The sequence below is a fragment of the Diceros bicornis genome, chromosome 39 (genome assembly GCF_020826845.1).
Source record: "Diceros bicornis minor isolate mBicDic1 chromosome 39, mDicBic1.mat.cur, whole genome shotgun sequence".
Classification (NCBI taxonomy): Eukaryota; Metazoa; Chordata; class Mammalia; order Perissodactyla; family Rhinocerotidae; genus Diceros; species Diceros bicornis.
Genome location: NC_080778.1, coordinates 18747174 through 18760014, shown reverse-complemented (window position 1 = coordinate 18760014; position 12841 = coordinate 18747174). Strand labels below are relative to the sequence as shown.

Below are 12841 nucleotides of genomic sequence, written 5' to 3'. Positions count from 1 at the left end.
TGGTGTGGCTCTTTCACTTCCTGTGCTCGTGGAAATGAGACACAGAATCTCACACTCCTCCTTGAGTTAAGGCATCTCGCAGGGTCACAGCTTGTTGGAAGAGGGGAGGAGGGCCAGCGCCCCTCCCTGGCTGCTGAAGGTCATGTCCAAGACCCCCTTCCTCAGAGGACAGGCTCATTTCAGTGTGGTTCACCTGGGATTTAGAGGTGGGAGGTATTTTCAGAGGCAGAGCAAAAACCACAGAAAATGGGTGTCTTTAAAAGCTGCACTTACCAAGACCATATCCTGCTCCAAGATATTGCTGCTTTTCTACAGCTTTGGAGAAAGAAGGAATGTTTCCTGCTTCTCTTGTGGAGGTTTCTTTTGACCAAATATCTGGAACTCATAGTCTTCTCATTCAATCTCCGGATTGCAGCAGCACTAGGTGGGGAAAATCATATAAAAAGACAAAATTTGCATGTGGAAAAGACAAGGCCAGGGGAAGGTCATTTGTGGATGGACTGATGGCAGGCAGGACTCTCCATCCTCACCCTCTCCAGGGCTCTGTGATCCCCCTTTACTCAGATCAGAGTCCTCCTGGGGTCCTGGGCCAGGACTGCAAAGTCCTTTCCTGCTTGTTTTACATCCAGGGAGGAAGACTGTGATGCAGCTTTTAAGGCTACATCTGGGCCTCAATTCCATAAACATCACTGCTCCCTGTGAACTAGGATTTCCAGCATCCCTGCAGTTCCTTTCACAATTCTCTTTAGGGCAGAAATTCCCCAGAAGGCCCCCAGCCTCTGTGTCAGGTACAGCGTGACCACTCTTCCCTGGCTGGGCCTGATGGATCAGGGAGAGCTCTGCTTTGCCCGGATAATGGATCATAATCCTGGCCACTGAAAGACCCACACTCTCCCTTGCTGCCCAGAGTTAGAGGTCTGGACTCGCGCAGTTCTGAGGTCCACGGTCTCAGATAATCACCAGTTTACGCACTCAGTCTTGCTGTTATCGACTCTTCCAAAAGGGGCATCTGGGCCAGAGCCCATAAAGTGGGTAGCTCCTGGGATGGCTGTATTTTGTTCCACAGTCTTGTGCTGTGGTTGTATCACGGGGTTATGAATCTTCACTGTTGTGGGCTTTGTAAGATGAGGCATGAGAGGGGTGTGGGGGTTCCAGTAGGTAATGCCACCAAACTGATGATCTGTGGACGTGTGTGGACACAGCCTTACCAATTAAAATACTGAAATGTTGCGCAGTGGACACTGCTCTGAGCTCACCCTGAGCACCCTCCCCACGACCAGGAGCTAAAGGGCTACCACCTGGCACTTAGAATGTCTTCCCCTGGAAAAATCCTGTAAAACAAAGGCCAGATGAATTGCTTGGCACTTCTGAGTTATCCCCTCCTTTCTGACGGCTGCCAGGGTCACCCAGACACACAGCAGCCTGGACTCTGCCAGGGAGGCCTTCTCAGGACAGCCAGCAGCTGAGGATAAATCCTGGTTCCTGGCAGCCCAGGCCTGTCCTGACAGGACACAGCCATCCAGGAAAGTGATTTGCTACAGGAGGACTGAGAAGACTGTACTTTCCCTCCAAAGAGAAAGAGTAGCGCCAGATCCCAGGGCCAGTCTGGGGCCAGGAGGAAGGCAATGTGTCGAAGGGGTTTCTCCCACAGGACTGGGGGCTCCCGAGAGCAGACCCAGCATGTAGCAACATTTAATAAGTCCTGTGTCTAGCACGTGGCAGAGGAGGGACAATTTATTGCATCTTTGGGCATCCATTGACCAAAATGCACTGACCACCACTCAGAAGAGACCCACGTTTGCAGCGAGGGGCACATATCCTTTTTAAATATATATTCTCAGCTCCAAAATTTGTTTGCTTCTTTTTTATGTTTCCTGTTTTTGAGCTTTTCATTTTGCTCTTGTCCTTTTCCTCATTTCATTAAATTGTTTATCTGTGTTCTCCTGTAGCTCCCTGAGCTGCTTTAGAAGGATTATGCTGGTACCTTCTTCCACAGTACACCAGGGCAGTTTAACTTGAGCTTGTGTTCTTCCCCTTTTGGTCCATGGCAGAGCCAATTAACTAAAGAGACTGTGAGAACTCTGTACACCCTTGAGACACAACATTGAATAGACAATCTCTGCTTAGTGGGGACAAATCAATGCATTCCACTGAATCCAACTGTGTGTTCTTTCTGCCATTATCCTAAACCCCTAATATCCTTTTCAGTCTTCCTAGGTTTCTGTCTGTATGAACTGGGAAAAGGATACAGTTATTTTGGTTGGAACACAATTCCTCATGGAGCCCATTTTGAACCACACACTTTGGGATCTGCTGGGAGTTGAGTCCGCCTTGATGGAGTCTTGGTCTAGAAGCCAAGAAGGCTGGTGGGTTTAGGTCCTGAAGAGGATCAGCAGTGTCTTGCAATGCAATGACCTCAGGGGAGACCATTATAGGATCCTCAGGAACAGAAGAGTTATACTCCTCAGACAGGAGGAGGAAGAGGGCTTCTTCTATTGACAAGGCAGACTCTGCACAATTTTGGAGTCTAATGTTTCAGCTTAATCAGGAATTGCCTGTATGTTCCCATCCAATTTTCAGGACCCTATTCCTTTTAAATCAATTTCATCATCTTCACCGCTGTGTGGATGGGAATTCAACTTATGTTGTAATTCAACCACTTGCAGGAAGAGACTGTGAGTTGGGTTTTCGAAATCTCAGCTCTGAAGCTACAGGAGATAACTGTTTATTTCAGGGAAGATATAGAAACTTCAGGCCAGTTATGGTGCTTGAGCTGAGCTGGGAAGTTGACATCCTGAGTTCATCTTTTTCCTTCCTCATTTAATCTTGTGCAATTAGGAGGAAGTAGCTAATTTTCTTACATTTTTTAGTTTGTCAAAAGTGATCTAAAGTATCAGATACATGGTCACTGAGAACCTTGCCTCTTATAAATATTTGGTTAGGAATTTCCATTGGTGCTATTTTGTATCTCTCTATTGCCACACACAATCAGTATCCTCTTTAACACTGGAAAACAGGTGGCTGGTGCCTTTCAATTTAATCAGATTAGAGAATCAATTCCAGAAACCCCACAACCATTACAGAAAACACATCACAATCTTTAAGATTCTGTTCTTCTAGAACATCCTTGGTACCAAAATCTGTATTAGAGTTATCCAGAGAAAAGGAATGTATACATTTATAATGTGAACATAGACATTTGTGCATCCATACATACAGTCACGTGTAGCTTTATGACCGGGATACAGTCTGAGAAATGTGTCCGTCGTTAGGTGATTCTGTCATTATGTGATCAGAGTGTACTTACACAAACCTAGATGATGTAGCGTACTACACACTTAGACTATATGGCACTAATCTTATGGGACCACCATCATATAAGTGGCCCGTCACTGAGCAAAACATCATTATGTGGTGCATGACTGCATATTTATGTGTATGTATATGTATACGTACACACAGAGAAACTATACATATAAAGAGATGTTTTTCATGGAATTATTCTTTGATTGTGGGAGCTTGCAAGTCTGAAGTGTAGGGAAGGCCAGCAGACTGGAAACTCAGCAGGATTTTAAACTGTGATCTGAGGCATAATTTCTTTTTCACCAGGAAACCTCAATTTTTCCTCTTATGAGTTTTAACTGAGTAGCTAAGACCTACCCACATTTTCAAGGGAATATCCTCCAAAGTCAACCGATTACAGATGTGTTTGACTAAACTACAGGGTACTAGAACCAGCCAAATGAACAAATTAGACTAACCATCACAACTTGTAAGACTGCTTTATATATTCTAAATATTACACCCTTAACAGAATATGATTTGAAAAGATTTTCTCTCATTCCATGGTGGAGTGGAAGCCCTAAGAGTATTTTTTCTTTTTTTAATGCAAGTCCCTGACGTAAACTTTGATTTTAGAGGCATCCATTTCAAAGAGACATCCACTTCAAAGATGGCTATCTGGAATAAACACACCATCTTCTACCACAAGACTCAATAAAGAGCCAGGCCACCTTCTCCCACTGAGGCTCCTTTCTTTTAGAGATCTTAGTTGATTTAGATAACTGGCCATAGGGCCAGCTGGGGTGTTTTCTTTCTTTCTCTCTCTTCTCCCGCTCATACGTTTTAAACTCAGGGATAAAGAGTGAGCCCCTGAAACCCTAGACCCCCAGCCTCTACGTTAATAAAAGCAGAACCCCAGACCCCTTCTCTGTCTCCCTTCCCTGACTCCCCACCAAGCCTCACTGTGTGGCCCCAGGTGTGCTGTGTAATTTCCAGGTCCTGTGAGTATTAAAACTTTATTTTCTCAAAGTTTCCTCATGGTTATTGCTGACAGGCATCCTGCAATCATCTTAAGAACCACATGGCTGGTCCAACCACAACACCGGTTATTGACAGGCTGAGACTGCCAAAAAACAGCTTATTGTTAAGTTTTAGGAGTTCTGTACATGTTCTTTATCAGAGATAGGATTTGCAAATCTTTTTTCCCAGGTTGTGACTTGTCTTTTCATTCTCTCTATAGTGTTTTTCAAACAGCAGAAGTTTTTAATATTGAGAAATCCCCATTTATTTATTTTTCTTTTGTGGATTGTGCTTTTGGTGTCATACCTAAGACTTCATTCAAAATCACAAAATTTCTCCTTTGTTTTCTTGTACAAGTTTTATAGTTGTAGGTTTTACGCTTACACCTATGGTCCATTTTGAGTTCATTTGTTTACATAGCACAAGGCGTGGATTGAACTCCTTTTAACTGGCATATGGATATCTAATGGTTCCAGCACCATTTGATCAAACGACTATCTTTTCTCCACTGAGTTGCCTTTGCAACTTTTTTCGAAAACCAGTGTTCTGTATATGTCTGGTCTATTTCTCAGTATATGTGATGTAAATATCACACTGTCTTGAAAATTAACTTTATAATAACCTTGAAATCAAGTGCAGTCAGTCCTCCAATTTGGTCTTCAAAGTTGTTATGGCTGTTTTAGATGCTTTGCATTTTAATATGAATTATGAAAGAGCTTTTCAATTTCTACCAAAAAAAAGCCATTCTGGATTTGGATTGAGGTTACCTTAAAGCTGTAGATCAATTTGGGGAGAAACAAAATTTTTAAAATATTCAGTCTTTCCACCTCTGAGCAAAGTGTTTATATATATATAATTTTCACTTATGTTTTTCTTTGCAATGTTTTGTATTTTTCCATGTACAAGTTTTTAACATCTTAGATTTATCCTTAAGTATTTCATATTTTCTAATATATTGTACAAGACATTTTTATGTCATTTTTTGATTGTTCATTCCTAGTATATAGAAATATATATGTTTACGTTTATGCTTACATTTAGAACCTTCAGATTAAAGGAAAGTCATTTTAGGAGTGCGTATAAGATATGATCTTGGTGACGGTTTTCATAAAAATCTATTTTTAGGGTTCCATTGAGCTAACATAGAACAGGTCAGCATTTGACCCATATACCGCATTAACACCACCAAAAATCCGTGGCTCTGTATGTGAAGTGTTTTTCTAGAGAAGAAGATTGGATAAGCAAAAATGGGCAACTTTTCAAAGTGAGGAAGAGCTCTAGGCATGAAAGAGGAAAATGATGCATGTGCTTGCAGCAGGCTTGCAGCACTCTGCCCTCAAACCCCCTGAAATGAGCCCCTGCCTGGTGGGTACATGACCCTCCAAATGCACCTGCAGGCCGTGCCTGGCAGTTTTCTTAGTTAAGCGCACACACATACACACACACCATGCGCGCACACACACACGTACATATACACACAGGGAAAATAATGTTCATAGAGATCTGCCCACAGATCTCCCTCAGCATAGAAAGATCAATTTCTATCTTTAGTTGTTACTTTTGAGAACTCCAGACATCTATCTTCCGCTAAAAATATAATGTGAACCCAAGTAACTGCCAATCTCTAGTTTCTGTCCCATTTCTCAGAAAATGACCAAATGAAATTCAGAAATGTGGAAATCACTTTTGCAAATGTATTAGGCACTTTCTCTAGAGTCTGACTGTCTCCCAAATTCTCCCCACTTGGGTAAGTAATGTGGTGGTGTAATCAAACATCCACTCCCTACACTGACACACCTCAGTTTGTGGAGGGTATTGACGCTAGAGGGACCTACTCATCTAATACAGGAGTCAAGAGCCAAATTTGGCTTCAGAGATGTTTTGATCAGCCATTGCGACGATAGAAGAAAGAGGAAGAGGAAGATTTAAGTGAATTGGTGCGGCAAGCACTCTTCAGTTTATCACGGAAAATATCCCTAATATCTTACCCTAGGCTTCTGCACAGAGCACAGTTACCATCTTTCATGGCCCCTAAATGCCTTTGAGGTGGTTATGCCCAAACCCTCCTTTTAGTGTGTAAATGAAGTTTTATGCTCAGAGAAGTAAAGTGATTGGTAACTAACTCCTCCTGATAAGTAGGGATTGAATTCAGCATTCCAGGTCACCAGCCCAGGACTTTTCAACTCTGACTGGATATTAGAATATCCTGAAGACCCTTTTAAAAATACCTACACTTGAGGCTTAGAGTCAGCCATTACGGTTAAATTGAACTGGGATGGGGTCTTGGAATTTGTGATTCCAGTGTGCAGCCAGGGGGGAAACCCATTGACACTGAACACTACCCGACTGTCACAGAGGGGATTTCTATTCCAGAATGAAGATTAGGAGAGCGTTGCTTCTCATAGGCAAATTTTAATTCCTTTGTGGAAGCACACACAGTACGTGTAAAATTCACTTTGTGCAAAACTCCTTAAAAGAGCCTGATTTTTTACTGTCAAGGGCATACATAAAGGAATATTCCTTTTATGTATATCATACCGAAAACCTAGAAGCAAATGAACACTGAACGCCAAGATGATGGGGTTTAAAAAACAAGACATGTATTCAGGATTTTAAAATAAAACTTTGTGCATATATGTATAGCAATAAGTAAAACGAGTCGTGTTCACCAGCTAGAAACTGGAAACCATCACAGGTTCCTTAGTAAACTAAAAGTACAAACTTTTGTTTACACACAAATACAAACCAAGATTCCGTCTGCAATTGCTTTATGGCCTAGGGTGAAGGTAGAGGTGTGTCACCTCAGAAAGGAGATATGGCGTCTAAGAAGATTCAACAGGGGAGACGGGTGCGGTCCCTGAGGTCATAATTTAACAAACTTTAAGTCAGTTTTTCAAACAGGTCCTGGTAACAGATTTCAAAGTGGTTATACTCTTTATCCAGTAAACAGGGCACATAAAAGGGTTCACTCTTTTGGCAGAATGGATTTTCTAGATATGACCACAACAATAAACTTATTCCATTCCACATGCACTTCTTACAACTTAACTGACACCCCTTCTCCTGATAGGTTGGGGTCTACGTTCCGTCCCTTTGAATCTGCCCCATTGGAGAATCTAAATGATGCTATATGGCTTCTGAGGCTCGGCCATAAGACAGGACATGGATTTGGCTGGCTTGCTCTGGTGGAATACCACTCCTGTGCCGAGAAGAAGGCAGCACCGCCCACGAGGAAAGAACATGTGGAACAGCTGAGGAGAAAGGGAATGAATCCCCAAACAACAGTCAGAATCGACCCCCAGACACGGGAGTGAACTTGACTTCACATGACTCCAACCCACAGCCTTTGAGTCTTCAGGCCAAGGCCCAGACATCGTGGAACAGAAGCACACCATCCCCTCGGTGCCCTGTCTACAGTCCCAACCCACAGAATCTGTAAACTTAATAAATATCGCACCTCTAAGCCCCTAAATTTTAGGGTGGTTGTTATGCTGCCCTAGATAACACAACAGGGTTTACCCAGGGGAGTCAAATATTAAGGAGACCTTTGACAGCTGTGGTAGATATGGACACTGTGTAATAAGATGGGATACTTTCTTCATCAACATTCACACATTTGAAATAGACTGCTGTTCAAGTGCAGTATTTATTGACACAACTACACACACGTGCAGGTGCAAATACACACAAACACACTCCCATAGTCCTCACTTTGCAGGGTAATGCAGGATCATAAAATGACCATGACAGCATTTAAAAATCAATGGGAAAAGTACAATTATTTTACAACATTCAAAATTTTTGGTGAAAACATTAAGAACGTGTAGGAAAATTTAAATATAGCAAAGCGACTATTTATCTAGTATACGGCAATTAAAAAGATTCAAAACTAAGGTGTCTAATTTCTTTGTAAAAAATCTTATTCTGAGTAGTCTGAACAGTGCTTCCTTCTTTGCATCATATCCTTTCTCTGTCTTGTTGGGTTGTCATATTTTTTCCTAAGGTGAGATCAGCTTCTCAGAGTTTACCCTTTGCGCTTTCAATGTCACCGTGTCTCTCTCAGAATTCCATTAAAGTAAAATGGACACGACTGTCCCTTCTCCAGGACGTCCTCACCCTGTCCCCCTCTATGTTGATAAGCCCCTGCACTCGGTTCCTCTGGTCGCACATCTACAGTCTCTCAATCGTGGCAGAGTCCTCATGTCCATGCTCAGCTGTTTCCTAATCACACCCAAGTTCACTTCCAGCGTCATCACTTTTTGATTCTTTGCTGCACTTTTATCCTTCTTGGTGATTCCCTCTTTTGATCATCCATTTTTGGGAGGAGGTGGGGAGGCAACCCGAATAAACACTTTGCTGTGTGTGTGTGATCCGGACAACAGCTACACGCCAAGCAATCACCAACAGGCTCTGAGAGAAGATTGTTGCTGATCAAGATGCACGTTTGTGCTGATGTAGTGACTGCAGACTGAACAGGCTCCAGCAAACTGGCCCTTCATGCAGCCACAGTCAATAAAGCTGTGCTAACTAAAATATGAACCCCATTTTTGAGGTTCTGGTGTTATTTAACTAAACCATAGTAAATGAAATTTGTGCATACTGGAACCAGGCAAAGTGAAGATTCTCTCTATTTATAGAATGACATCTTCTGGAAGGTGTTATTGAGCTAACATTGTAATGAAGAATTGCTAGGCCAAGATCTCAGATAGAACAGAAATCCAGAGAGTTGAACCGGACATTTTGCCACTGACTTTGCCTTATGGCCATTTACAAATCCAGAGCAAGTTGATGCGAGGCCAACCTCCACTTCTGGCAGACTTACAAGGCTAGGCGGACACATGTTTGAGTCTAGAGCCCACTGAGCCTGGCATTTTAGTAATTCCCTTCCTGGGAATTAGGACTGGGACCCTGAACAGTGACATTTTAGCTATTAATTAAGGCCTTGATAAGGACTGCAAGCTAACTCTGAACTCTGTTGTTGGTTCACAAAAATCTCGGTCCCTAACACTGGATTAAGGAGATTCCAGATTGATGGGGCTCCCTCAAGTACTGAAAGAAGATATTTGTAGAAATAATTTAAGGCAAATAAAATATGTAGCTAAAATTCTAAAATAACTAGGCTAATGTGGAGACGCGACAACATAAATGAGACCATAAGAAGCATCAATTATAGAACCTGATGAGTCATTACTCCAGATATAGGAATCACTAGGCATAAGCCTGAGGAGTCCAGCTCCCGGTTAAAAACCTGTGTGCTTTGTACTGAATGTCTGAGTCCCCCCAGGTTCATATATTAAAGACCTAATCCCCAATGTGATGGTATTTGGTGGGGCTTCTGAGAGATAATTAGGTTTAGATGACACCAGGGGGTGGAGCCCCATGATGGAATTAGTGCCCTTATTAAAAGAGGAAGCGATCAGAGCCCCTCTCTCTGCCATGTGAGGACACAGTGAGAAGATGCCCATCCATGAACCAGGAAGACGGCCACCCATGAACCAGGAAGCAGCCCCTCATGAGACACTGAATCTGCCAGCACCTTGATCTCAAACTCCCAGCCTCCAGAACTGTGAGAAATTAAGGTGTGTTGTTTAAACCAACCAGTCTATGGTATTTTGTTATAGCAGCACAAATTGATTAAGACACTCTGGGTGATTTTTCAGGTTTGACCAACGGTAACTACAAAGGCTTTGCCTAACTGGACTCACGGGAAAGCTGCCTTCCAACCTCCAGACTTGGGGCACAGCCAGTGCACTGTGGTCTCTGAGGGGAGCTGCAGTCAAGGACTCAGGCCCCTCTAGCCAGGAATGCTCTCCCCATATTTGCATTCCTAGCCCTAGCACCTCCACCCCTAGGTCTCCTTCACTAAGGCATCCCACAGAGGTCTTCCTCAGGCCACTCTGCTGAAGACTCCTTATGTGGGGAGGAGGGAAAAAACTAGAAGACACTTTTCCCCTCTCTGACTCAGTACCCCATACTCACCCTCTCCTAGCCCACCACTTGAAGCCTCTCCCAGACCCCAGGTTCCAGAAAAGAACCAAGGCCTTTCGTTTGGGGTCTCTGAACAGTGAGATGACCCCCACATCTGTGCTGATCCACACGACCCTCACACAGTGGCCATTCCGGAGGGGGAAAATGAAAGCAGAGGAGCTGATATTTTCTCCAGTTTCAGTCTCTTGCTTATACCATCACCGTAAGCGGGTAAGGGTTTAATTCCTTTATTTTTGGTTTGTTAGTTTAATTGGCTACTCGGACACCAGGCAGTTCAGCTCACTCTCTCTCAGCCCAGTTGATCACAACCTTAGGGCATGTTTGTACTCAGATGTTGGCAAAGAATCATCACAGACACAGGACTCCAGAACTCGGGGACGTAGCCTGAAAGGATTTCCCTGTCCAAGTTTACCCAAAGTTAAAACTTGAAAATAAAGGGGATTTTTGCCATCTATTTCATAATAAGGGTATACCCCACAGAACATATCCCCAAGTAATGTTTTCCCAGAACACATTAGTTTTTAACACCCAAACTGCATAGCAGCTACTTATTGCTCAATACATTGTTCAGCTGATATTTACATCAACTTTACATCAAGTTTTCAAAAAATACATTTTCAACTAAATGGTTTGTTAGAAAAACTTCATGTTGCTTCTGATTACAACCGGGAGACCATCGATCATGCTAGTCATTTGCAAATCTCTGGTGTGTCAACAAGACGTACAACATCTGATGTTGCTGGTCTAAGAGAGGCCACGGCCACTGCACACAGCCACGGTATGTTAACAACCACATTGACTGGGAGTGACCAAGAAGCCACGTTTCAAGCATTTTACTTCCTAACATATTCGTGACTTATATCTAGGCGCCATATTGTGACTGAAGAAACTGGTAGGGTTTTTCCAGGATTTTCTACCTTATAATTTTTGCTATTTAAAATAATGGGAAATAGGTTCTCCTTAGTTTTTTCTCAGAGAAGATCTGACATTTCAAGCACAAATTACTGGCAGTTACCAATGGTAGATGCCTTCCCTATCTTGTTTTAAATATTTAATTACTTACCTCAGAAATTACCTAACTTTCTTTCTTCCAAGTCTCGTAGTAAAATGGATGCTCCAGAAAGTTGGACCACAGACTTTCTGCTGTTCTGCATCCTCCCTGCACAGAATTGGGGCTGTCAATACTCGTTTGAGAAGCAGGTAGTAACGCAGAACTTGCAATTATCAGAGAAACTAAATGGGAAGACGACTTAGCAGAATTAGCAGCCTAACCCCCAACAGCAACAAATTAGTAACAGTGGTTCCACGGGATATTTAAAAAGGGAGATCAGAAGTGGTTCCAAAGGAGCTGCATCGTGCGGCATAAACGCTGAAATCGTGCATCACCTTCCTACACAAACTCTCCTAACCTTTCGGGAAGGACCAACGGGAACTTCTGGTCCTGCGGCCTGTGTTCCTTAGGCCCAGAGGCCCACACCGGGACGATGACGCCCCGAGAACCCGGCACGTGGGGCGTCAGAGAAGGGGCTTGGGGGTCACTTACAGGGGCACCGAGTTTCTGTCTGTGTAACGCGGGAATTAGGGCTGTCCATGTGACGTCTTCTCCTGTGACAACGTGGCAACAGTCCTTCCAAGGGGCCCGAGCAAGGTGTGGACGGTTCAGCCGGGCGAGGTCCCCGGGGCGCTCTGCAGTGAGCCCGAGCGCGGGGTCCAGAGCGAGGATCCCGGCAGCCCTGAGGGAGGGAGGGGAGGGCGGGAGAGGGGACTTTGAAAACCCAAGTTCCACCTACGCAGGCCCCGGTATTTCCACTGTCGCCAGTGAATTCATGGTTTCCAGTATCAGCCACGGAGCTTTCGCTTGGGTTCCAAGCAGCCTCAGCAACAGCCAGGACCGTTAGTGTCGTTAGCTCCACCCCCACCTGGGCGTCAGCCCCAACGGTGGCGACCTGGCGTCATTGCGCATGACCGTGGGAGTGGCGGGAAGGGCACGGACAGGGGGCGTGGCGAAGCGAAGCGGGGAGTCGGAGGGAACGGCGGGGCGGAGAGCAGGGCGGGCGGGCCAAGCTCGTGGAAGGCCGGTTGTACCTATGGCCCGTCAGGCAAGCTGCGAGGGGCGCTAGGACACTCGTTGCTCTGTGAGAAGTCCAACTTCTCGGGGTCTGGGGGGCTTCGGGGAGATCCGCGCGCCGAGGAGCATGTTGGGACCGCCCTCGGCACAAGTAGGGGCGGGACGGGACGCCGGGCCCCTCGCTGCGCATTCTGGGAGTTGTAGTCTCTTAACCGCTACGAGCGGCAGCTTGCAGGGCTGCAGGACTACAACTCCCAGGATGCACCGTGCTCTGGGCCCCCCCCCCCCCTGAGCTCTCTAGGGAGGGGCGGGGTGACGTGCGCGTGGTCGTGGCCGAGGCTCGCTGGCTGCTGGCCGTTATGTTGCCTCCGCCGCACGTGCGTTGAGTCTCAGGTGGGACCTGAGGGGCAGGACGGAGACCAAGGAGTTGGGAGCGTGTGACAGCTGTGACGTGCAGCAGCAGCACTGCCGCATGCAGCTCGC

At 44.9% G+C, this 12841-nt stretch overlaps 1 long non-coding RNA gene across 2 annotated transcripts; it reads right to left on the bottom strand.

Moving 5' to 3' along the window:
- Positions 1 to 289: 289 nt before the first annotated feature.
- LOC131399708 (uncharacterized) lies at positions 290 to 12449 on the bottom strand. 2 transcript variants are annotated; one of them, XR_009217193.1, is made up of 3 exons: positions 11834 to 12444; positions 11354 to 11449; positions 290 to 420 (listed from the first exon to the last, which is right to left on the bottom strand). It is a non-coding gene; the product is annotated as an uncharacterized LOC131399708 (long non-coding RNA). The 2 variants fall into 2 exon arrangements; XR_009217194.1 differs by lacking the exon at positions 290 to 420 and adding an exon at positions 10453 to 10688 and having other exon boundaries at positions 11834 to 12449.
- Between the last annotated feature and the right edge of the window lie 392 nt (positions 12450 to 12841).